The sequence below is a fragment of the Leopardus geoffroyi genome, chromosome A2, assembly GCF_018350155.1.
Source record: "Leopardus geoffroyi isolate Oge1 chromosome A2, O.geoffroyi_Oge1_pat1.0, whole genome shotgun sequence".
Classification (NCBI taxonomy): domain Eukaryota; kingdom Metazoa; phylum Chordata; class Mammalia; order Carnivora; family Felidae; genus Leopardus; species Leopardus geoffroyi.
The window spans coordinates 56,949,911-56,973,975 of record NC_059331.1 but is presented as its reverse complement, the minus strand read 5'-3'; the positions used below and the strand labels follow the sequence as shown (position 1 = coordinate 56,973,975).

Below are 24,065 nucleotides of genomic sequence, written 5' to 3'. Positions count from 1 at the left end.
TTTTAAAATGTTTTATTTTGGGCAGAGAGCACGAGCACGCGACTGGGAGAGAGGGGCAGAGAGAGAGAGAGAGAATCCCAACCAGGCTCCACGCTTAGTGCAGAGCCCAACGCGGGGCTCGATCCCAGGACCCTGGGATCATGACGTGAGCAGAAACCAAGAGCTGGATGCTCAAGCGACTGAGCCACCAGGAGCCCCTAAACTTTTGTGTTTTACGGGCCAATAACTCTGACTGATTAAGTCCTGTATTCAAGCTCCTGTAATGCAAGCCGAGAACAGGGATCTGGCTTGGCAGCCGTCAGTGTGAAAAGGCCATGGGCGGGTATTCTTGTTTAAGCATGACACCATGTGAGGTTTCCAAAGGCTCATACCGCCCGGAGAAGACACGAGGGTATGGGGTCACTGTTTCCAAGACTCAAAGGTGGAGACAAGTAGCCTTTTTATGGCCCCAGAGGGCGATGCTTGCCCAGAAGGAGAGAAGGAGGGGGAAGCAAAGATGGGATTTGGAGAATCAGAAGGAGGCAGTTTTAGCTCACTGTGAGGAATGACTTTCTCACAGGGATTGCTGACCAAGAACAGAATGGGCTGTCTTGTAAGGTAATGAGCTTCTGGGCCAAGGAGGTATGTAAGGAGGTAAGGGACTTCAGTGGGCTGGAATTTTGAACAGAGTTGGAGGCCGAACTTAACAATATCTACGTCTTCCCACTCTGAAATGCTGCTTTCCCCCCTAAATTATTTAAGGGCTTCAACAAACAATATGAGACGGAGGGACCCAGCCCTTATTTACAAGTTTCCTAGTATAGGCTAGCGCTGGCACCCTGGTCCCTCCTCTCCCCACACACCCACAGCCACTTGAGTCTTGGAAACCCTGCCCCAAGTGCAACTTTGTGCATTACCAACAATAACCAAAAACAACAACTAAATCTTTCAGAATGCTTACTAGGTGCCAGGCACTGTTCTCAGTGCTTTAAACATTTTCCTCGCAGCAACCCTAGGAAGTAGGTACTGCCATTACCCCCATTTTGCAGAGGCACAGACAGCCAGAGTAACTTCCTCAAGCCTCACAACTCAGTTCTGGAGCTGCTGGGATTCATGCTCAGGCCACTGGCTCCGGGCCCACACCTCCTTGGCCCTGCCACGTGGGAGGAATTTTGGGAGGCAAGGTCTGGAATCACCCAGCCCAGCCGCCATTCTCATTAGGTGACTATAGGCCACAGGCAATGAAGTCGGGAAGAGGAAGCCACCGAGAACAGTGTGGAGAGTGGGACAGGAGCAGATATGCCTCGGAATTTTCCAAGAAATAAAATGTGGCTGCAAAGCAACAGAGTGTCCCCAGGGACGCCGAGCGTGTGCTACCTGGTCTAGTAACTGGTATTTGACCGAGTCTGTCATTACCGCGCCCCGCCCCCCCCCCCCTGCTGATTCACTCCGTAGGGTCATTCGCATAGTCACGTAAATGTGCTGTAATATCTCCACCTTAAAACCAAAAATGAAAGCCAACCAATGAAATAACCCTCTCCCGCATACAGGTTCCCCCCACCTACCACCCCTCTTTCTGTCCGGTTTAGGGCAGAACTTCTAGAAAGAGCTGCCTCGGCTACACATGCCATTCCGATCTCACCTTGTCACCCACCACGGCTGTCCTGTGAGACCCAATGGCTGCCTCTCAGTGCTCATCTGGCCGGTGAAATGAACACTACACTTCCTAGTGCACACGTCATGGTGCACGTTTCATTCTTTTCAAATTTATTTTTAATTAATTTTAGAGAGAGCAAGCAGGGAAGAGGGGCAGAGGGAGAGAGAGAGAGAGAAAGAGAATCTCAAGCTCAGTGTGGAGCCCAACTCGGGGCTCAGTCCTACAACCCTGGGGTCCTGACCTGAGCCAAAATCAAGAGTCAGATCCTCAACGCTCAACCTATTGAGCCAGCCGGTGTCCTCATAGTGCACATTTCACGGGGTACGTTTCACGAACACTACTATATAGAAGGCAACGGATGCTACATTACTCCCTCACCTGGTCACTTTCTTCAGGTGGCTTCCAGGAGACAGCTCATCCCTCCCTGGTGCTCCTCCTTGTCTACTTGGCTCGTTCCTCCTCTTCCTCCCTACTCCTCTGTGCTGGCTGGCATGCCCTCAGACCCCACCTGAGAATTTTGTATCATTTAACTCTTCAAGGGGTCTCAGCCAATGCTGTGGCCGTAAGAGCCGATGACTTCCAAATGCATCTCCAGCTTTGGCTTCTGGGATCCAGTTTTATGACAGCCTCACCCAGCTTCACTGCTGCCTTGGCATCTCAACCTGGATGTCCCACAGGCATTGCAGATGCCTCCGAGCACCCTTGTCTTTCTCCGTCTGCTCCCTCTGTTCGCCCTCCGTGAAAAGCGCCAACACTCACTCGGCCCCCCAAAGTGGAGGTCATACATGAGGGCGGAGAGTCTGACCCGTCACTCAGTTCTGACCCCATGTCCAGCCCAGGGGTGCTGGAGGGAGACAGAGGGCCGTTCTATAATGCTGTTGTGTGGCCACTCCCATGCTGGGTTTGGGCAGGTGGGGACAGAAGTGGGAAGGAGGCAGGGGGAGTGCAGTCCCTGCCCTCAGTGGATTTCTGGGTGACAGGGAGTCCAGACCCTTCACTCTTCAAGGCAGTGCCCACTGGACTCGGGGCCAGACCCTCATAGACAAGGAGGGTGCTGGGTCTGCAAAGCAGGGAAGGTGTCCTAGAGGAGGCAGGACTTGGGGTTGAACAGAATGAAAGAGGCTTGGGCGGAAGAGGAAAGGCAGCAGGTGTCTCTGGGGACAGATCAGGGGCAGCAGGGCCAGAGAAAAGGAGTCACAGTAGACCAGAAAGGGCTGAGCAGGCCCTGATTGGGCACCCCAACTCTGGGCTGGGCCTTATGTGTGGTGTTTTGAGTACTGCTTATGGACTTAGGAGGTCGATATCTCTCAGAGGAGGAAAAGGTTAAGTCACAGGTGGTTGAGGGCCAGCAGAGATCCGGACCTGGGTCCCTCCTCTCCAAAGCCTGACCTCGCCTTGTTCCATTGTCCCATTCCCTAGGTCACCAGGCCTTGGAAGGTCCCACATCTTATAGATGGTGGAAGCAAGCAGAGGTTTGCAGGTATTAGGTTGAACCATATGGAATTGCTGGGTTTTGCTGGTTTTTTTTTTTTTTTTTTTTTTTTTTTTTTTTTGAGAGAGAGAGAAGGGAGAACATGAGGGGCGGGGGTGGGGGGTGGGTGGTGACAGAGAGTGAGTCAGAGGATCCGAAGTGGGCTCTGTGGCTGTTGGCTCAGGGCCCAATGCGGGACTTGAACCCACAAACCACAAGATCATGACCTGAGCCGAAATCGGACGCTTAACTGACTGAGCCACCCAGGCTGATTTTGCTGATTTAGACCTGCAAAGGGGAATTTAAAATGGTTCAATCTGATAGGATGTGTATGGATAAGGTCTCTCAATTGATCGGTTGCAAATCTGTCACTTCAGTGGTGAGTACCCTGGTTTGTGAGAGGCTTTGTTAGAATTTTCTAGGCCTACAGGGCTCCTGGCTGGTTCAGTCGGTGGAGCACGTGACTCTTGATCTTGGGGTTGTGAGTTCAAGCACCATGATGGATATAGAGATTACTTAGAAATAAAAAGAAAAGAAAAAAAGGGTTTTCTGGGCCTAGAAAGCTGATAGCCATCCACCCTAGGACTGGGCCATATAGCCCCGTGGTTTAAGGAGTGTTTCCCATAAGAATGGGTCCCTTCGAGTCGGCTCTGGGCAGGAGATGGAATTGCTTGGGGACAAGGCAGAGGGTCACCTGTCATCTTGCTGAATGAGCTGGGTGCTATTCCCCGCCCTCCCCGCCCCCCCCCCCCCCCCCGCACACTGCCGACCTACAGGTCCAGCCTCCTTAAAACACCAGCCCCAGTCTGGTGTTCCTGATACAGTCTGTATCATGTTACATCTGTATCATGTAGACACTGTATCATGTTACATCTCTACCCTCCCTCTCCACCCCCTGGGCCATCAGTACTTGCTATCATGGTCATTTTCTGGAAGACAGCTCTGACCCTGCTCCAAAGCCCTCTGTGGCTCCCATGGCCAACTGGAGAGGTCCAGATCCCCTGATATCTGAACCCCTCCATGGAGGAGTTTCTGAAGTTGCAAAGCAAAGATCCGACGGAGGAAAGAACACATTTTGCTCAGGAGGGCCCTCTGGGTGGGGACAAGTCCCTCTGCTCCCTCCCCACCCCCGTCCTGCCCTCCAGTCCCCACTCTACGGGAGTACAGTAAGGGAGCAGAGGTCAGCTCTGACCCCGTGTCTCTTGCCTTCGAAATGCTTCAGTGGCTCTCTGTGGCCACCAGGAAGAACTTCAATATCCTTAACACAACATCAAGGGTCCTCCAAGATCTGACCTAACCCTCCAGGCTCATCACTGGTGATGACCACCGGGCATAGCACAGCCAGACCCACCGAACTCCTGTGTGTTGCTCTTGGGGCCTTTGCGCGTGACAACCACAGCCAACACCCGTATGGCCTCACCGTGTGCCAGACACGACACCATTCTGAGTCTTTTAATGCAAACTGCTCTATTCTTCCCAGTAACCCTAAGAAGGAATGATTTCTTCTTCTTCTTCTTCTTTAGTTTGCGCATTTTGAGAGAGAGAGAGAGAGAGAGAGAGAGAATGTGCATGAGTTGGGGAGGAGCAGAGAAAGAAGGAGAGAGAGAGAACCCCAAGCAGGCTCTGTGCTTGGTGGCTCGGAGCCCTGGGTGAGGCTCAATCTCACGACCATGAGATCACGACCCGAGCCAAGATCAGGAGTTGGACACGCAACTGACTGAGCCACCTAGGCACCCCTGAAGGAGTGATTCTTGTTACTGCCATTTTACAGATGAGGAAACTGAGGTGCAGAGAGCAATTTGCCCAAGGCCACACAGATTGCCCCATCTTCAATGTGCAACCCGAGCCCAGCAAGTTCAGCCTGGAAAATCCTACTGGCCCTTTGCTCTCCCCTCTGCAATGCAAATACCACTTCCTCTCAGGACTCCCCTCTCTCTCACCTGGACTCCCAGAGCTCACATGCTCTCAGGTGTCCTGTTATGATACATGTCCCTCACCAGACAGAGGTTTCCTCCGGGCATCACAGGGACAGAGTGGCCCAATAATGAATTAGTGAATGAGGGCATGAATGTGTGAAGGGTAGGTCAGGCCTGGACAAGTCCTGAGCCTGGGTGAGTATCCCAGCTTCCTCCCTCACCTTGTGCTCTTGGATTGTTCCAGAAAGGACAGAGAGGAGAGCACTCAATGTGAAGCCACAAGGCCTGGGTGGCGCCCCAGCTCTGATCAGCTTTTCCTGTGGATCAGGGGCTCATCTCCTGCGCACCTCACTGAGGGGCGGACCCTCAAAGTGAGAGGGTGTCGTGCTTTCTTAAACTTCACACCTTTTTGGCCGCCGACCCTATTGCTTACTAATATAGGTTTCCTTTCCTAGGAAACACGATTACCAGCCGTGGAAAGCCGGTATCTCGTCCCACATAGAAAGTAACAACCGCAACAAAAATACATAAAAGAACAAAACAAAGTGAGTCGATTCTACCTAGCCCTGAGGTTTCTGTCTGCCTCTGAACCCGAGACTGCTTTTTCTCCCTTAAAGTGGGTTAGCCCGGAGGCGCTAGAGATTCGCCTGTTCCAAACCAGGACTGAGGAGGCCCAGCCTCCTCGCTCCATGCCTCCCTGGCCTGTGACCCCTTCTGCGCCTCGGTGCCACTTTCCTTTGGGAGCCATGGAGGAACTGGGGGCGGTGGAGGGGGGACTCCTGTGACTGTAGAGGTACCTGTCACTCAGCAAGCACTGGAGAAGGACCTCCTTCCCAGTTCCAGGCGGTTCTGGGGCAAGGTGGGCCCTGGAGGCTGTCCACTGTCCCCTTACACCCTCGCTTCCGGACAGACCCGAGTCCTCGTGTGCGGTTGGGCGTTCCCTCCAGCTGGCCGCATCTGTGCACTTCCCGGAGGCTGGGGTGAACCTCTGATGTCTCCCTCCTGTTGGAGGCCGACGGCCACATCTGGCCACCAGCCCGGCGGCTTATGCAATGTGACAAAGGCCAGATGTTGCTTTCTCCCTTCCTCCAGTCCTGCGGCTCCTGGGTCTCAGCTCGAGGTCCCCAACACACAGGCCCCTTCTTGGGATCCACGATGCCGACAGGGGTCTCGGGAACTGCCCGATCTGGGTCGCGTCCCGCAGGACTGTGGCTCTGCAGTGTGACCCCCAGGTCTCCATTTCATCCCCCCATTCATACATGAGTAAACACGGAGGGGCCCTGGGTCCCATGAGGGTGACATGAAATGACACAGTACTTCCAAAGCTGGGGAGCCCCGGCCTCCACTAACATTCAAGGCCATCCAAGGTGGTGCTCAGATGGACAGTTGCGTGTGTGTGTTTTAAACAGCTAAGCATTCATTTTGACTGTATGAAGCACAAATAACAAGCACACCAATTTCAGTTTTCTGTGTATGACAGTGTTATACCTTTCTTTTCTTTAAAAAAAAAATTTTTTTTAACATTTATTTAGTTTTTGAGAGACAGAGAGAGACAGAGCATGAGCAGGGGAGGTGCAGAGAAAAGGAGACAAAGAATCGAAAGCAGGCTCCAGGCTCCGAACTGTCAGCACAGAGCCCGACGCGGGGCTCGAACTCAGGAACCGTGAGATCATGACCTGGGCTGAAGTCGGTCACCTAACAGACTGAGCCACCCAGGCGCCCCCTTTCTTTTCTTTTTAAACAATGTTTATTTACTTATTTTAAAAATGTTTATTTATTTTGAGAGAGAGAGAGAGAGACAGCATGAGCATGAATGGGGGAGGGGCAGAGAAAGAGGGAGCAGGAGGATCCCAGGCAGGCTCCACACGGTAAGCACAGAGCCCGACATGGGGCTCGAACTCATGAACTGTGAAATCATGACCTGAGCTGAAATCAAGAGTTGAATGCTCGACAGACTGAGCCACCCAGGGGCCCCTACCTTCCTTTTCAATAAATTTATTTAAGTAAAAAGAGTGAGATGATTTAAGGAAAAATAGTAAATAATAATAGCACAGGTGCTATGCAGATAATGGCAAAAAGTGACACGGAGCCTAGGAGAATGTCTGAAGCTTGGCGAGCCTTAGACCAGCACACGGTAAGCTCCGGGAGCTATGAGAGCTGCGCTCTTTACGGCCTCAGCCACTTGGTTAGCCCCTCAGGGGAAAGGACCCCAACTCTAAATATGGGCACCCTCTTTTAATGATGGCTATTTCGGAATGGCCCCACATGAGCTGGATAAATAATATACTCAATCCTCACAAATATTCGAAAAAATTCAAAAAAAATTAATGTGATGCGCTAACAGTGATTTAAAGGAGAAAGGAAGGTTATAATACACATTTCAACATGTAAATATTCAGACGTAATGATACTTTTAGATGGTTAAACCTACCTATAATGGCTTTTTTAAAGTTAAAGTGTACTTAACACAATGTGACATTAGTTTCAGCTGTATGACACAGTGATCACACATTCTGCTGTGTTCACCACACGTGTAGCTGTCCTCTGTCACCATACAACACTGTTACAATACCAGTGACCATGTTCCCTGTGCTGTACCTTCATCCATGACTTACTCATTCCATAACTGGAAGCTGTATCTCCCACTGCCCTTCACCCATCGTGCCCATCCCCCCACCCCTCCCCTCTGGCGGCCATCAGTTTGTTCTCTGTATTTATGGGTCTGTTTCTGCTTTGTGTTTGTTTTGTTATAACAGCTACAGTTGAATTTGAGAGTCATGAGGTAATATTCAATTGCATGTTGTTGGCATTCTTTCCCTATATTTGGCATTTTGAAATACGGGCTAAGAAAATATATTCAGATGGATGGATGGATGGATGGATGGATGGATAGGTGACTGGATGGATAGATGGATGGATGGATGGATGGATGGATAGGTGACTGGATGGATGGATGGATGGATGGATAGGTGACTGGATGGATGGATGGATGGATGGATGGATGGATAGGTGACTGGATGGATGGATGGGTGGATGGATAGGTGAATGGATGGATAGATGGATGGATGGATGCATGGATGGATGGATAGGTGAATGGATGGATAGATGGATGGATGGATGCATGGGTGGATGGATAGGTAAATGGATGTGTGGACAGATGGGTTGATAGATAAGCAGACTCACTGGGACACAGCATAATGAATGCCAGTGGACACAGACATTCCTTATCAGCTGGTTAAGCACAAGTGTTGTCAGTGTCTAGGATGTGGTTTTGAAATGATGAGCAATTCTTGGAAAATTCCAAACAAAACAAAGTATAACCTTCCCACTACTCACGCAGCATTACATTCTTGGAAAATCCATTGTACGTTAAAGCTATGCAAAGAATTTGTGGTTATATGTAAAGCAGCGTTAGATCCCAGTCTCAGACAATTGTAGTGACAGCAGGTTTTTCACAGAATGAATGTCCAGACATTTGGAAGCCGTGTGGGGTACAGGGCAATCCTGGGTTGTACGGGACCTGTGCAGAGGCTTGCGTCCCTGGGAAGGCCCCCCTCAAGGGCCAGGAACACTGTCCCCCTATTCATTGAGACAAACACTCCCTCCCCACAAGTTTCCAGAACATCCCTGGAGGGAAGCTGCTTCCAGAGAGATGCCTTGTTGCAGACTCCCTCCTTGCTCCTGTTCTAACCTCAGGTCCCACCGGCTATGGGAGCCTCCACCCACACCTGGCTCTAGGCTGCCTCATGGGGGGACTATAAGGTGCCCAAGTGATGGATTTGGACTTGGAGGCTGCCGGTTCGGCCACTTGGACCATGCCAATGCCCTGGGGAAGCACCCAGGATCTCCATTGGCCAGTGCCCTCTGGCCTGCAGCCATTCTGGCCAAACCCCGCCCCCCACCACCATGTGGTCTCTGGGCTTGCAGAGCCACGAAGGATGGGGGATTGGCTTGTATCTGTTTACTCCTCGGCCAGCCTCTCAAGCAAGGGTGCCCTCATCAAGTCCCTTCCCCTCACTGAGACTCAGCAGCCCCAAGCTTTTAAATGGGGAAGTCGCCCCTGCTCATGGATGAGAGCTGGGGCTAGGTGAGGGACGTGTGCACCTGTTCACACTGTAGGCACGCATCCAACTCGTTAGCTCCCATCCTCTGTTCACAACCGCCTCCTTCTCTATTCATTTTGTTTTCTAAAAACCTCAAATAAATGCTTCAGCGCAGGGATAGCCGCCCAATTTCTCAATCTGACCTGTGCCGATGAATATGGTGGCCGCTTGTCATACTGGGCTACTGAAATTTAAACTAATTACAGTGAAATTCAGCTCCTCAGCATGTGAGCCACATGTCAAGTGCTCAGCAGCCACATGTGGCTTATGGCTACCATATTGGACAGTGCAGATATAAGCCATTTACATCATCACAGAAAGTTCTGTTGGACAGCACTGAGGTTATGGTAAGAAGGTAAAGTAATACTTCACAGTCATTTTGCCTTGAACCATAATTCTGACTTGTAAGTCGCCTGTCCAATTCACTATTACGTTCGTGCAGTGATAATTCTGCTTAAATTGCAATTATCTGAACCTAGAAATTGACCCTGTTGTATGTATAAACAAAATATATCACAAGTGGGTTCCTGCCATAATCCAATGCACTCCTCTCTACATGGAAAAACTCAAACTGGGTCCCCGTCTACACCCACTGAAGGGGTGGACTCTGGGTGGATTAAAGACCTAAATATGAAGGGCAGAATAAAAATAGAACATACAGCAGGATGAGTGGCTTTGAGACCTAGGGGTGGGGGACAGCTCAAACAAAAACTCAAAAGCAAAAATCACAAGGCCCAAAGCATTTGATGAATTTGATTAATCAAAGGACACATGGGAGCCGGCTGGCGTCCCTTGGTCAAGTTCTGTGCAAGCCTCTCACGACCCAGTGATTCCGCCCCGGGGTATTGTTTTTTGGGGGAAGTTCTCGCACCCGTCTGCAGGGTGGCATGGAGGAGAATGCTCATCAGTGTCATCTGGGGAGGTGGCAGCTGGGAGGCGGCTCTGGGATTGGGCGGGAGACTCACCAGGAGGGAGGGACAAGGGGCAGCCGTGCACACAGCCAAGGCACCTGAAACATGCAAGGCTGAGTGAAAAATGCAAGACGCGGCGTGAGACACAGAACACAGTGCCGTTACAGACGCCGAACGCAGACACAGAAACACACGTTTTGCCGGAGCACAGTGAAAAGAAGATGCCTGGAAGTCACTCGAGGAGGGTTGCCGATAGGGCGGACAGGGAAGTGGGAAGAGAAGGGGAGAAAGTATCCATTCCTACCCCTGCTCCAACCCAAGTCTCCCACTCCGAGTACACAACCTTCCAAGTGTCAGAATACATGTTCACCGATGACCAGCACGGTGGTTGTAGGACACTATCACTGAACTCAGGGGCTGGCAAACTTTTCCTGTAGAGGGCCAGGGGGTCAATATTTCAGGCTCAGCAGCCCATGTGGCCACTGCTGTAGTTACTCAGTTCTGCCTTTCAGGTGCAAAAGCAGCTACAGACAGACAATCCACAAGGAAATGAACATGGCTGTGTTCCAAACTTTATTTTATGGATACTGAAATTTGCAACGTCATGAAATTCTTCTGTGCCAGGAATATTGTTCCTTTTCGCGTTTTCAACCACGTGAAAAGGTTGAAATCATAGTTTGCATAAGGTCCATAAATAGGCATGGGGCTAGATATGGCCCACAGGCTGTAGTTTGCCAACTCCTGGTTTAATTGATGACTTTTGCCCCCAGTGGACAGAATTTCATCCAGAGAAAATGTGTTTAATCGGTGTGGTAGACTGAGGGCTCACCTTGCCCCCAAGGCCAGCCAGCCAGCACCTTCTGGATTTGCGAAGAGCACTGAATGAGAGATGGAACAGAGCAACGATCTGGCTGGGGCCAGAAAGACCACCCTGAGGGGAGTGGGGACCCCCTGAACGGGCAGCATGGCGTATCCATCTGGGTCAGCAGGAGGGAGGGATGTTGTTTGTGGCTGATATGCTAAGGGAGTGGGTGGCTGACAGCCTGTGGGACACATGTTCACAGGTGCAGGCTCACTCGAGCTCATTGGTGGCATCTAATGACAGAAGGCATGAGCGGTGGGTGGCAGGAGGGGACGCTGGCAGCCTGCCCCTAGACCAGCCGGGTCAGCTCTGCCTTCCTTTGGCCTGAGTCTGGCCCTCCGATGTGCTGGCCCCTGACACCCTGCCAAATAATTCCCTTCCGGCTTTAGTGAGCCAGCGTCACTTCCTGTTGTTTGCAACCATGGCCCCCCAGCTGGTATGGCTTTGAGCAATTCACATCACCTTTCTCAACTTCAACTTTCTTTCCACAAAAATGTCTTACTTACATGGTGTGCACCATGGTTACGGCAGGGTGGGCAGAGTTTCTAGCAATGACTCAAAGGTTCCTGCAGCCCTTGACTGTGGGGAGGTATCATTCACTTGATGGTGTTATGTTGTTACAACTGATGTCAGGGGGGTTAACGTTCCCATCCAGTCACACGAGTCCCTTTAAAAGCAGAGAGCTCTCTTGGGGCGCCTGGGTGGCTCAGTTGGTTAAGCATCTGACTTCAGCTCAGGTCATGATCTTGTGGTTCATGGGTTCAAGCCCCGCATCGGGCTCTGCGCTGACAGCTCGGAGCCTGGAGCCTGCTTTGGGTTCTGTGTCTCCCTCTCTCTCTGCCCCTCCCCTGCTCGTGCTCTGTCTCTCTCTCAAAAATCAATAAACATTAAAAAAAAAATTAATAACAGAGAGCTCTCCGGTCCAAAGAGGACTTCAGGGAGACCTGAAGTGTGAGAAGGACTTGGGTCCTCGCTGGCCAGAAGGTGAATGGACATGCGAGGTGCAGTGTGAACAGTGACCCTGGAGCTGACAGCCAGCAAGGAAACTGGGATCTTAGTCCTACAACCGAAAGGAATGTAATTCTGCCGACGCCGGAGTTTGGACACGTGTTCTCCCCCTGAGCCTCTATACCTGGCCAGTGACACCTTGATTTCAGCCTCGTGAGAGCCTAAGGAGAGCCAAGCCAAGCCTGCCTGGACTTCTGGCTTACACAATGTGAGATCATCAATGGGTGTTGTTTCAAGCCACTAAGTTTATGGTAATTTGTTACGGTTGCATAGAAACCAAACACAACTGCCAAACAGAGGCGCCCCATCTGCACACACAACCTCAATTACCCTTTCAGGCACTGAGTGGCCATGTGCTTCTGGAGAAGAGATCTGATTGGTCTGTGTTGGATCATGGTGACTCCTCCCCTTTACCAGGGATTGGTTTAGGGATAGGCATGTTATGTGCTTTTGGCCAATAAGAGGGGAAGGGAAGTGTTCCAGGCCGATCTCTGGGAAAAGGGAAGTCCAAGGAGGAAGTTATTTTTCTGTCTGTGGATGTGGCAGTGATGCCTGAGGCCATGGCAGCTATCTTGTGACCATGAGGGAGGCTTGCTGACAGGCCAAGACGACAAGCTGAGGAAGACAGTGTGGGAAGATGAAGAATTGTAATCTTTGCAGACATCACTGAGTTTCGAAGAAACTGCTTTTTCCCTGGACTTCTTATGGGTGATCATCAGCGTCCTTAAGATTTAAGCCATTTGGAGTTGCGTTTTCTGTTTCTTGCAGCCTAAAGTGTTGTCACCGAAAACGGCTCACAGCGCTGCTTGGGGGTTAAGTGAGGTTGTGTATGTGAAGTCCTTAGCGCAGAGCCTCAGGCCCAGCAGGTGCTCAGAAATGTTAGCCTGCAGTCTTAGTGCCTCTCCCCTCCTGCCTTAGCCCTGGGGTGAGTCAGGGTTCAACTGGAGGACTGGGGCCAGCAGGGGACATTGATCTGTGCCTATGTCTGTAGTTCCAGCACTGTCTCAAGAGCTTTATTATAAGGAAGTGGCTTCTGTGATTGGGGGGCTGGCTCAGCCAGTCTGAAATCCCTAAGAGGGGGAGATCACAGGCAGGCTGGGATCCCTGGGCATAAAGAAGCTCTAGTCACAGGCGGAACCTGTGAAAGAAGAACCTTCTTTCTTTCAGGGAAGTTCTCAGCCTTGCAAGTGATTAAATTGCGCTCACCCAGATTATCCCGGATCACCTCCCTTGCTGAAAGTCAACTGATCACAGACTTTAATAACAGTTGCAGAATGCCTTCACAGTGAGCCTCGATTTGTGTTTGGACTGCCTGGTGCTGTTACCAAGTGACACATCAGAAGACCGTCACCGCTCCCCGGCCCGGCTTTTCCTAGAATGGCTGGAAAATGTCACTTGCGTTTGCTTCCCTTTCTGCTTTCAGCTGCCTGAGCCACTCAGCCCCTCTGTGTGCTTTGGGGAGCTGCAGGGCGGATAGGACGTCTAGAGCCCGGCTAGGGCCCACCGACGGGTGGGGGCTTCCAGGCAGCTGAGCCCGCCCCGGAGGGCCCGGGGGCTTGCACACCGTGCTTCCTTTGCTGCGTGCCGGCGTTTCCTGAGCGAAGCCTCGCAGGAAACGGAGGCCAGCATGTGAAAACAAGAGAACAACAGTAGGAAGAAGAGCTTGAGAGGGGGCTGTGGAGGGTGAGCTGAAAATAAATCACGAAGAGGGGAGTGTGGGACAGTCCTCAGGGGTGCTTTGGGCCTGGGAAGGGTTGTCCGTGACTCCTCAACTCTGACTCCTACTTGCCTTTCCTGGGGTGGGAGGCAGGTGCAATGGGAGTGTGTCCATCAGGGTCTCGGTGCAGGGGTCACGCTGCCACTGAGTGGTCTCTAGAGGCGTCTCTCCGCCTAGCTGCCAATTTTGTTCTGTGATTCATCCGACAGATGCATTACTGAGCCAGCCACCGCACCCAGTGCCAGAGGTATTGCACGTAGCAGCAGACAGCCCTAGCCTCATGGAATTCACCCTCCCCTGGGGGACACAGACCTTAATCAAGGGGTCACGACAGTAAATTAAGGATGGAAAAAGCCAGGGGCTGTGAGAGATGACAGGGGAGCAGGCTAGATGGGGCTGGGGCCTCTCTGAAGAAGTGAGCCATAGCAGAGGAGACCGGCGGTAAGGATGACTTAGGCCGGTGACTTAGGCAAGGCAGGGCTGAGAGCGGTCAGGAACTAAACGACCAAGGAGCAGAAGGGCCACTGTGGCCAGAGTGACGTGCACAGTGGGCGGAGTGGAGGACGCTGGGGCTGGATCCGTGGGTGGTGGCCAGATCACTCAGGTCCACGATAGTCAATGCAAGGAGGCCAGTGTTTATTCTAAGGGCAACAGGAAGCCACAAGGTTAGATGTGGGTTTAGAAAGCCTCCCCCCCTCCCCCGCCCCACCAGCCACTGTGTGGTTGGTTAGTGGGCTAGAGAGCTAGGGACAGCAGTCACATCTGTGCTGATGCTGGTGGGTGGCAGGTGTGGCTGGAGGGGAGCAGGTAGGTTGGAGACTTCAAATTCAAACATTACCTCCTCAAGGAAGCCTTCTGCCAGGCAGGACTGAATTTACATGAAGTCTTCACCCTCAGAGCCTCGGAAAGTGACTGTATTTGGTGACAGGGTCTTGACAGAGGCGATCAAGTTAAAATGAGGTCACTGGGGTGGCCCTAATCCAATCTGACTCATGTCTTTATAGGAAGAGGAGATTAGGACCCAAACATGTGCAGAGGGAGGACTATGTGAGGACAGAAGCAGAAGACGGCCATCTGCAAACACATTCTCCTGCAGAGCCTCCAGAAGGAACCAACCCTGCCCACACCTTGATCCTGGACTTCTGGCCTCCAGGACGGTGAAATGATGCATGTCTGTTTAAGCCGGCAATAGTATTTGTCACGCAGCCAATCTGACTGATACACTGTCCCAAGCTCCATAGTAAAGAAACCTCTTCCACCTTGCCCATATCTTACTCATCCCATTTATTGTCACCCATTGGCTGACCATATCCCCTACCCAGGGTGTCAGTCCCATGAGGGCAGAGACTTTGTCTCGGTCATAGCTGCCAGGACAGCGTCAGCACTCTCTGGGCATGCAACAAAATTTGGGTGAATAAAGAAAAGTCAGGAGTTATGTCTGACGGAGACGATGAAGAGACTAAGGGAAGATTCTCTGTCCCCCACGCTTACTGGGTCTCTGACTGCTGTTGGCCCCAAGCTTCTCCAGGTCACCTCAGTCCTCTTGGGAGAAGTGTCCCCACTGCCCCCAATTCAGAGCAGGCAGTGGGAATCCTCAGATGTTTCCAACAGTCCAAGCACCTGCCAGCCAGTAGGCAGCCCTCGTCTTTCCTGGGCTTGGGCCTCTGCTAGGCTCAGTGGCAGCAGGGACAGAAAAGAGGGGCGCTGGGTGCCATATTGCCCACAAGAAGTTCCCAGTCTAGGAGCTCCTGCCTCAACTTCCTGCATGGGACCCAGGCCTGGTCAATCACAGTGATTGGTTCCGAGTAGTTACACGACTCCCACCTGGGCCCATCACTACCTTCCGTGTCCCTGTTGTCAATGATTGGTTCAAGGATGGGCATATAACCATGTCAGGATAATCAGAGTTAATCTAAGGGTTTTGTTGGAACTACCGGAAAAGAAAAGCTCTTTCTGTTGGGGGTGATTCAGAGGGTGGAAACTCACCCTGGTGATGCTGGCAGACCTCTTGCTCCCATATAGGAAGAATGTCTGAAAGTGGAGCCCACAAGAGGGAAGCAGAGGTAAGAGATAGAGAGATTCCACATGTCATTATTTGTACTCCTAGATCCAGCCATGCCTGAAGCCATACTCTTGTGCTTTTCAGCAGATCATGTACCCCGCTCCCACCAACTTTTAAATTTAAGCCAGTTTGAGTTTAGTTTCCGCCATTGGTGACAAGTGTCCGATATAACAGAGATATTCCGCTACCTCCAAAAAAGCACACATTTATTTCTCACCATTTCCCCCACACGAGAGCACCTTGATGGTCTATACCCCAGGTTGTTGCATCAGAACATCCTGGAGACCATGATGCCCACTCCCTCATGTGCTCCAGGGTTTCTCTGGCTTGGGTCTCAGGCAGAAGCCATTTACACCACCCAGAACTCGAGACAGGCGATGTCAGGATCCTGGCTCTACAGTGCCTCTGAAGCAACAAGGCCTGCCAGGCCTCCACCCCGGCACTGGCCTCTTCCTTGTGTTTCCTTATGTGGTCGGGACCACCCTAGACGAGGGGAACCATCCACATGTACCAAGGACCTCTGGCTTTCTGGAACACCACTACACTACACAACAAACTTCCAAAAAAACTTCCCACATCTGGCTCAGGGGCCCAAACATCCGCTTTTTCATCTTCCCTTTCCTTGGTGCCATGCGGCCTGGGGTGGCTCGGTCAGTTGAGCGTCCAACTTCGGCTCAGGTCACGATCTCGCGGTTCGTGGGTTCGAGCCCCACATCGGGCTCTCTGTTGTCAGCGCAGAGCCTGGAGACTGCTTCGGGTTCTGTGTCTCCCTCTCTCTCTGCCCCTTCCCCGCTTGTGCTTTGTGTCTCTTCCTCTCTCAAAAATAAATAAACATTAAAAAAAAAAATTGCTTCGTTGGTGCCATGCTGCGGCCTTTATGATTCTTGGATTTTCACTTCCAGAAAGGAAGCTCACAGGTTAGACGTTTGTTGTTTTTGTCTGACCTGCATCCTTCGTCTGTCTCCAGGTAACGGCACCCACGATGCTTTGAGGAACTCCCCTGCCCCCACACCCAGGCTAAGCACCCACCTCTCCCAGACCTCAGGGCTCAGTGTGTGCTCCGGCCCTGGCCAGATGGAGTCTCCCAGCACCCTGGCCTCAGGAATCCCAGCCATGGATTCTTCCCTGGGACATCATCCACAGGTGCTAGAAAGCAGGATGTTGGGTCACCGAAGCTGGGCTCACCGCAGCCACGTTCGTGGGTAAAACCAAGCAGGGACAAGCAGAGATACAGGATGCACAGAGTGTGCTGGCGGCATGGGGATTTAAATCTGCTCCAGAGTGTGGAGCAGACAGACGCACGAATGCTCCCCACAGACGAGAAGGCCCCCACCACGGGAGGCCAACTGATGACAGTGACATTTACTGAGTGCCAAGTACATGCCAGGCACAATCTGAAGTGCCCTTTGCATCCTGGCTAATTCTTTCTTCGTGACGTAGGCACTAACATTAACCCCATTTTCCAGATGAGGAAACTGAGGCGCGATAGGTTGAGTCAGAGCTTCCCAAGAAGTGTCAAGGCACCAAAGAAAATAGACGCACATAGAGGTAAGTGGACAAGGTGGGTCGTGACCAAACATGGCTGGTGCGGCCCCTCAGGCCACCCTGGGTCCGTGTGGCTGGCTCTGACCTGGGGACCCCCGTCCACTTGGGACCCATCTGCATGCTTCAGGCTACCTGCCTGGCTGGGAACTGGACAAGCTGGGACCGGAAAGCAGGGGATCGCAGAGCCCATCCCCTAATCTGAGCACAAAGACACAGGAACTGCAGCTTGTTCCCAACCATCCAAGGGAAGCAGCACACACAGCCCTAGACTCTGGGACTCTTGAGGACCGAGTCTAGCTTGGGGGTTGCCCTGTCCTACTGGGTGACCTTGGGAAGATCGCTGTCCGTCTCTGGGCTCCAGCTTCTTCTCTGAAGGACACGTTTGCTGTACACATTAGCCTGTACGGTCAAGATCCCGCTCCTTGGTAGGCACATGAAGTCCCAGACTCTGGGCCGTCAGCCATAAGGATGGGCTCAGCTCTGCTCTCAGAGAAATCTGGCTGGGGGCATGCTTTGCCTGAGGGGAGACTTCTCTGCGGAGATACTATTGAGCAAAGAACGCCGCAGCTCTTCTGGCCTCGCTGTCTCCATTCCTGGGACTGAAAAGGCCTCACTCCTTCTTCGGGCCCTTCTGCGCCTCCGTGACCCCGCTCTGGCCATTGTGTTCACATAGACATCCACTGGTGAGTGGTTTCTCAGCAGGCTTTGCTTTTTTGGATAGAAAAGAACAGATGTCCCCCTTCTTTCTGCCTTTAATAGAGTTGTGGAGGCCACATGTCTGAAGGAACATTGCAAAGACTCATTTGCCCCAGCTCCACGTCGGGGTCTGAGCTCTCAGGGCAGAGCCTGCTTGAGATTCTCTCCCTCTCTCTCTGCCCTTCCCCCGCTCGTGTACGTGTGTGCACACTCTCTCTCTCTTGCTCAAAATAAATAAATAAACTTTAAAGTCTGTTTCAGCCCGCAAATCCCAAGGTTCCATCCTTGCAGAAAGCTCTGTCTTGGAACAGAGAATAGCAGGTCTGAGGCTCCCCCCCGAGCTCCTGGCAAGGCCTCCAGGTATGGGACTGGGGGTCTGTCCCTTCTCAGGGGCTGGAGGTCAGGCCCTGCGTTCTCTTTCCCTGGACCCAGATATATGCTCCTCACCTGTCTCCTTGCCTCTCGCCACCCCTCCTGCCTCATCTGTCTTCCAGACACAGCCAGAGGGGTCTCCGTGAAGCTCAAATCTGATTAGGCCTTTCTTGCTTAAGCCCTTCTCTGTCTCCCTTGTTCTCTGGGGTAAAGGTCTCATGCTCAGTCTGGTGCTCAGGGTCCTTGGCCACCCCCTGCCTGCCTTCCAGCCTCCTCTCCTGCCACTTTCCACTTCAAACCCTCTCCCACCGTAAGTCTCCCTGTTCGCAGGAGGCACCCAAGCCCTTCACATCTCTAAGCCTTTGTACTCACTGCAACCTGCATTTGCAATGCCTGAGAAAACTCCTACTCATCCTTCAATACCCAGGTTGGATGATGGAATAACCCCAAGAGATGCCCTGACCCCCTTGCCTCATTCATGCCTCCTCCGTGCTTGTCTACACTCTGCAACTTGGTTAGGGTCCTTAGGGTCCTGTCTACAATCAGCTGAGACTGTCCATTGTTTGCTGCTGGTCTCCAGACAGAAGGCTCTCTAGGGGCTGGGCTCTGTTACTATTAACACCAACCACCATGACCGTTACTATTTATGGGGGGTACTGTGATAAGGGATCAATAATAATAGTAACATGATATTCATTAAGCTTTCTCTCAATGCTAAGCGCTGTTCTAGGTGCTTTATACATGTTAGCATTCTGAATCTTCAAATACCCCAGGAAATGGGTATTATTAGTAGTAATAGTCTCGTCATCCCCATTTTACAGATGAGGAAACTGAGGCTCACAGAGAGAAAGGGAAGGGCTCCAAGTCCCACAGAAAATATGTGGAAAAGCTGGGATTCAAACGCAGGTCAGGCTGGGCCTCCTGAGCCTGCCCCCACCCCCCGTCCCCCCATCAAGCCCATCTGTGGAGGGTCCCAGGCCGGGGCATGTGGCAGGTGCCTGACCACCACTGCCTCTTTGTGAGCCCTGGGTATTGTCCCTGAGAGAAAGGCCTCGGTTCCCACCAGTGGCCACCCACACACCTGCTTCCAAGACTAATGGAATCCGTGACCAGACGCCTCCTAGCTCCAGATGGTACCCCATGCCCCACTGCCCCGCCTCTGCCTGTCTGCTTTCCTCCCTCCCCTGACCTGCTGACTTGGCCCCCCGCGCTCCCGGCCCCCCCCCCCCCAGGTCAGGCTGGGCTGCCGCAGTGGGGCAGAAGAAAGGAGCTGGCCCTCCAATGGCCTCATCTTTGTGTCCCTTCCACGGTGGTCTGGTCTGCCGAAGGAGCTGTCCTCCTACTCGCCCCCACCCCCACGGGGCCTTTTCATCTTTCCCCTCCTGGACAACAAAGCCACAGAGGCCAGAAGGAAGCCCCTCCTCCCTGCTCCAGCTGAGCTGAGCTTTCTGTCTTCTTTTCTGTAAGTTTCAGCTCAGCCCCTGCCCAGAGGTACTGGCCCCAGGCTCAGCACAGAGCAGGGGCAGGCGGGCTTCAAGGTGGAGATGCCAGAAACCCACGGTCACTGAGTCAAGGGCAGTTCCTCCAGGAGCACCACCCGCCTTGAAGCAGGATCTACCTCACCCAGGGCTGACCCTGTGCTGGAGTCCCCTGTGCCCGCACCCTTCTCACCAAGACACGTCTGTGGGCGCATCCATCCACATGCTCACGCGTCCATTCATTCACCATCTTACTGCGAGCCCTGGGCTGGGTGCCTGGCTACAGAAATGCCAACACGTAGTGTTATGACCCTTTTTGCCCACTCTCCGAGCAAGTTCTGAAGCGCCTGTACAGGCACAGGATGGCGAGGGCGGAATGCCCCTAACCACCCAAAGCATTCAGCAGCCTGGAAAAGCCAACCTTGAGACAAGCCTGTTCTGCAGCTAAACCAGCCTTCCTCCCCGGGGCCTCCACTGTCCGGGGAGTCTCCAGCTGCCAGAGTAGGGCCTATTTTTCAAGACAAGAAGGGGGATTTGGGCTGCAGGCTCCAGAGAGAGGCATGGGTGGGGTATATGTGTTTTTTTAACACATATGGGATATGTTCCTCCTTGACTGTCCTGGGAGGGGCTCAGTCCCGCAGTCCGATGGGGCTGGCTGTGGCTCCAGCAGTGGGTATGTGACTAAGCTTTGGCCAATCAGAACATCAAATCTTCTCGCCCCTCCTCTACCTCCCGCTCCCCACCCCCACTGATGGGTTCAGGGATGAGTATGTTTCCAAGCTGGTTCAATGATTTCCAGTTCCAGGACTTCACTGGGATGTCTCAGACGAGAGATGATCTTTCTATTGGACTTAGACCTTTGAGGAGGTAAGTGCCCCAAAGGCTACCAGGAGAGAGAACTTGCCTGAGGGAGAAGCAGAGCTTCTATATTCTGGTGACATTGTTTGAGTACCTTGATCTAGCCATGCCTGAAACTGGTCTGCCGAGACTTTCCCAGAAGCCACTGTTTTAACCCAAGTCAGTTAGAGTCAGACTTCCAGGCATTCATCTAAGAGAGCTGGCTGATGGGAAGAAAGAAAACAGAGAAGAGAAGGGTGGAGAGTGGCTGGGTGTAGATTGGGAGAAGTAACAGTGAAAACCCTGGTTGGATGTGGGGTTAAATGACATTTGATGACTCGGGATGGCAAATATTCATAAAAAATGATCGCTGTAATGTCATCTCTTCTCCCTCCCGTCATCAGTAAGGTCTACGCTGCTCAAAAATGTGTTGGGAGGGGGGGACTGTTTTCGGGGATTTGAAGAAGCCGAGTCTCTCGTCTGAGATGAGGTGGTGCATCCAGCTGTGGGAAGCAGGAGCCCAGAGGCTGATGTGGCTGTGATGGAGCAGGTAATCCTCCTTGGCAGACTGGGCTGGGTCCGGTGAGCCCCTGGGTTTTTGTCCGGTTCCAAGAGGCCCGAAGACCCCTTTGATTCCTGGAAAGCTTCCATATGGTCTGGGACTCAGTCCCACAGCTGTGAAACCAGAAGTTCTTCCGTGGGGCCCGTCTGCACACAGCCCATTTGTATCCTAACATGGGTGTTCATGGCCTGCTCCCCCCGGGCCCCAGAGGAGCCTCTGGGGGCAGCAGACATGTCTGTGTCACTCCCGTGTACCCGACGTATCCACTTTCTCCATGGAAGGTGCGTAGAGAATGTGGAATATGAGAACATCCTCAATTGCTTAAATGTTTACTGTCTGTTCTCTTAGGTTCCCGGTCAGGGTGGTGAATTGACGTGCTGTGCAAGGTTCCCTTCCCATGTACCAACACACAGAAGAACTGGATAAAATATAACCATTTAAAGGAGTACAGAGCCAAGGTCAAAAACAAGAGGGAGCTTGCCTGGGGAGTTCATGCAAGGAGGCTCCTGCATGAAGCCAGGGGCCAGCCCGGGGCTGCCTCATCCATGAACAGAGGTGAGAAAAACCCCTCTTACTGGCCTTGGGATGTTGTCCCTATATATGGACTCAATTTCTCCCGACCTGTGTAGTTCTGAAGCTTCAAGCTGAGAAATGAAGTTACAAGCCGGCCCGGAATCGGGCCCTGGGGGAGGCAGATGGGGAACAGCTCTGACAGGAACGCCACAGCCCTGGGGATGGGTGGGTTCTCCCGGATCGTGGCTTCTGCCAAAGATGGGCTCGCAGTTGGCCATCACGAGGCACACCGAGGACCTTGCCATCAGCACGGAAAGGGCAGAGAGGTAAAACACCAGGGAAAGCTGAGCGGTTGCAGCGATCCCAAAGAGATTGGAAAAGAAGGACGTTTGGGAAAGACATGACGGGCAGGATGGCATCCACAACACAAGGACAGAGGGGGACGAAAAAGAAGTAAATGGAAGCCCAGGGAATGAGAAAGGGAGTCACTGAGATATCGTTTTAGGGTGACGGCACGGAAGGGGAAAGGACATTTACTCGGAGTTGGGAAACTCACCAGGGCCCTGGAACAGCCAAGGTTTCGTTAGGAGGCCACCCCCGCTCCAGGGCTCTATTTCCTCGTGTGAGAAAAGGTGGCTCAGATACCAACCTCAGAGGTTATGAGAAGGTCAGAGTGTGTCGCTTCCTGCCACAGTGCTGGAAAAGTGTCATTCATTCTAACCAAATGGCTTCAAGCTGTCATTCCCAGCAGGGATTTCAGTCACTGGCTTTTTCTCCCCAAAGATACATCTGCAGAACACCTGGAGGCATTCCAGAGCGATGTCACTTAAGAGGGCATGACAGGCTCTAGTCTTTGGGGTGTGAGGCCTCTTCAACCCACAAGTTCCTTCGGACCCTACCGCAGGCTCCATGCGTCTGGTCACAGAGGGACACCTGAGTTCCTGACACTTACGCAAAAACAGAGGTGAAATTGTAGCCCACAGCCCCTCTGCAGGCTGTGACATTCCTTCAGGTGTTTCAGGGGCGGGGGGGCACGGGGAGACTCCAGGAGGACTTGTGGAAGTTGCCAGACTGGCCTGGGGTATGTGGCTTTGGGCTGTTCGGGCTGGGGCTTGGATCCTGGCTTGTCTGGCCTTGGTTTTCTCATCCAGCAAGTGGAGTTAATAATAATACCTTTCTCTGAGGCCAGTTGAGGGGCTCATTTGTACTTACATGGGGAAAGTGCCTTGCATCATGCCTGGTACACACGTGATGCTCAACGCATGTCCTTGGCTGTTCCACCCGCCCGCCCTTTCCTTTCTTCAAAGAAGGAGAGCTTTGGGGCAAGTCGCCCACAAACTCTGATCGTAGAAAACGGGCAGAGGAGGTCTGCCTCCTGGGGCTGGGCGTGGTTTAGGGGGCATGTTGTTATAGGGGCAGGGGAGCGAGTGACAGAGCCATCTCCTAATCACCGCGACCTGAGCACAGTGTCACTCTTTCTCCTCACCAAGAGAACCCAGTTTTGTTTGGGGCCTCAGTATGTAGATAAGAGCAGCCATGTGACACAGTGCTGGCCCAGGACATGGAGATGCACATTCTGGTGGGGAAGGGGTGTCTCTCCCTGGAAACAAAGTCAAAGCTCACTTGAAGAAAATTCTCCCCACCCTCAGCATTGCCCATCCTTCTTCTGATGCCTGGACACAGACGTGAGGCCTGGAGGTGTGGCAGCCATCTTGTAACTGTGAGTCCACACACATGAAAAGGTAAAGTGGAAAGAAAGAAAGAAAGAAAGAAAGAAAGAAAGAAAGAAAGAAAGAAAGAGGGCAGGGAGGGAGGGAGGGAGGAAGGAAGGAAGGGAGGAAGAAAGAACACAGGTGGTAGGGGCAGGCTGACCTTACTTTTCCATGTTCTGGCTGTGTGACCTTGGGTATGTTACTTCACTTCTCAGAGCCTCACTCCCCACAATCTGTAAACTGGGGATAAAACCTCTACCTTGGCACAGTTCTTGTGAGGGTTAAGTGGCGTCCTGGATACAAATCCACCTTTTCTAGCACAAAGGGCTATCCCAATGTTTGTGGTGGCTCCTGTAGTCATGCTGTGGGAGACCATAGTTACTTTAGGGTGAAACAAAGAAGGGCCCCTTCATTTCTCCTCTTGGAGAAAGTTCTAAGGCTGGACACAGGCCCCAAGCCAACCAGCTCTGCTCTTTGGTCGGTCAGCTATGCAAACAGGAAGTGACTACCCAAACATTTGGAGCTGCAGGAGGCTGGCCCCGGGGTGGGCCTCCTCCCGGAGGCCTCTCTCCACACTGTGTCTTCTCATCTTCCAGCTGGGAGCACCTCAGAAGTCAAGGAGGAGGTCCCTCCTCTGAGGGGCTAGGTTCAGAGCCTCCCCTTC

At 52.5% G+C, this 24,065-nt stretch overlaps 1 protein-coding gene and 1 long non-coding RNA gene across 2 annotated transcripts in view; one reads left to right on the top strand and one right to left on the bottom strand.

Annotated features, from left to right (window-relative positions):
- EFCC1 (EF-hand and coiled-coil domain containing 1) overlaps positions 1 to 24,065 on the bottom strand; it is a 41,975-nt gene that overhangs the window by 13,142 nt on the left and 4,768 nt on the right. The window lies entirely within an intron of this gene.
- Positions 1,836 to 19,245, top strand: LOC123606054. The gene is made up of 3 exons (XR_006716070.1): positions 1,836 to 3,116; positions 5,479 to 5,568; positions 16,654 to 19,245. It is a non-coding gene; the product is annotated as an uncharacterized LOC123606054 (long non-coding RNA).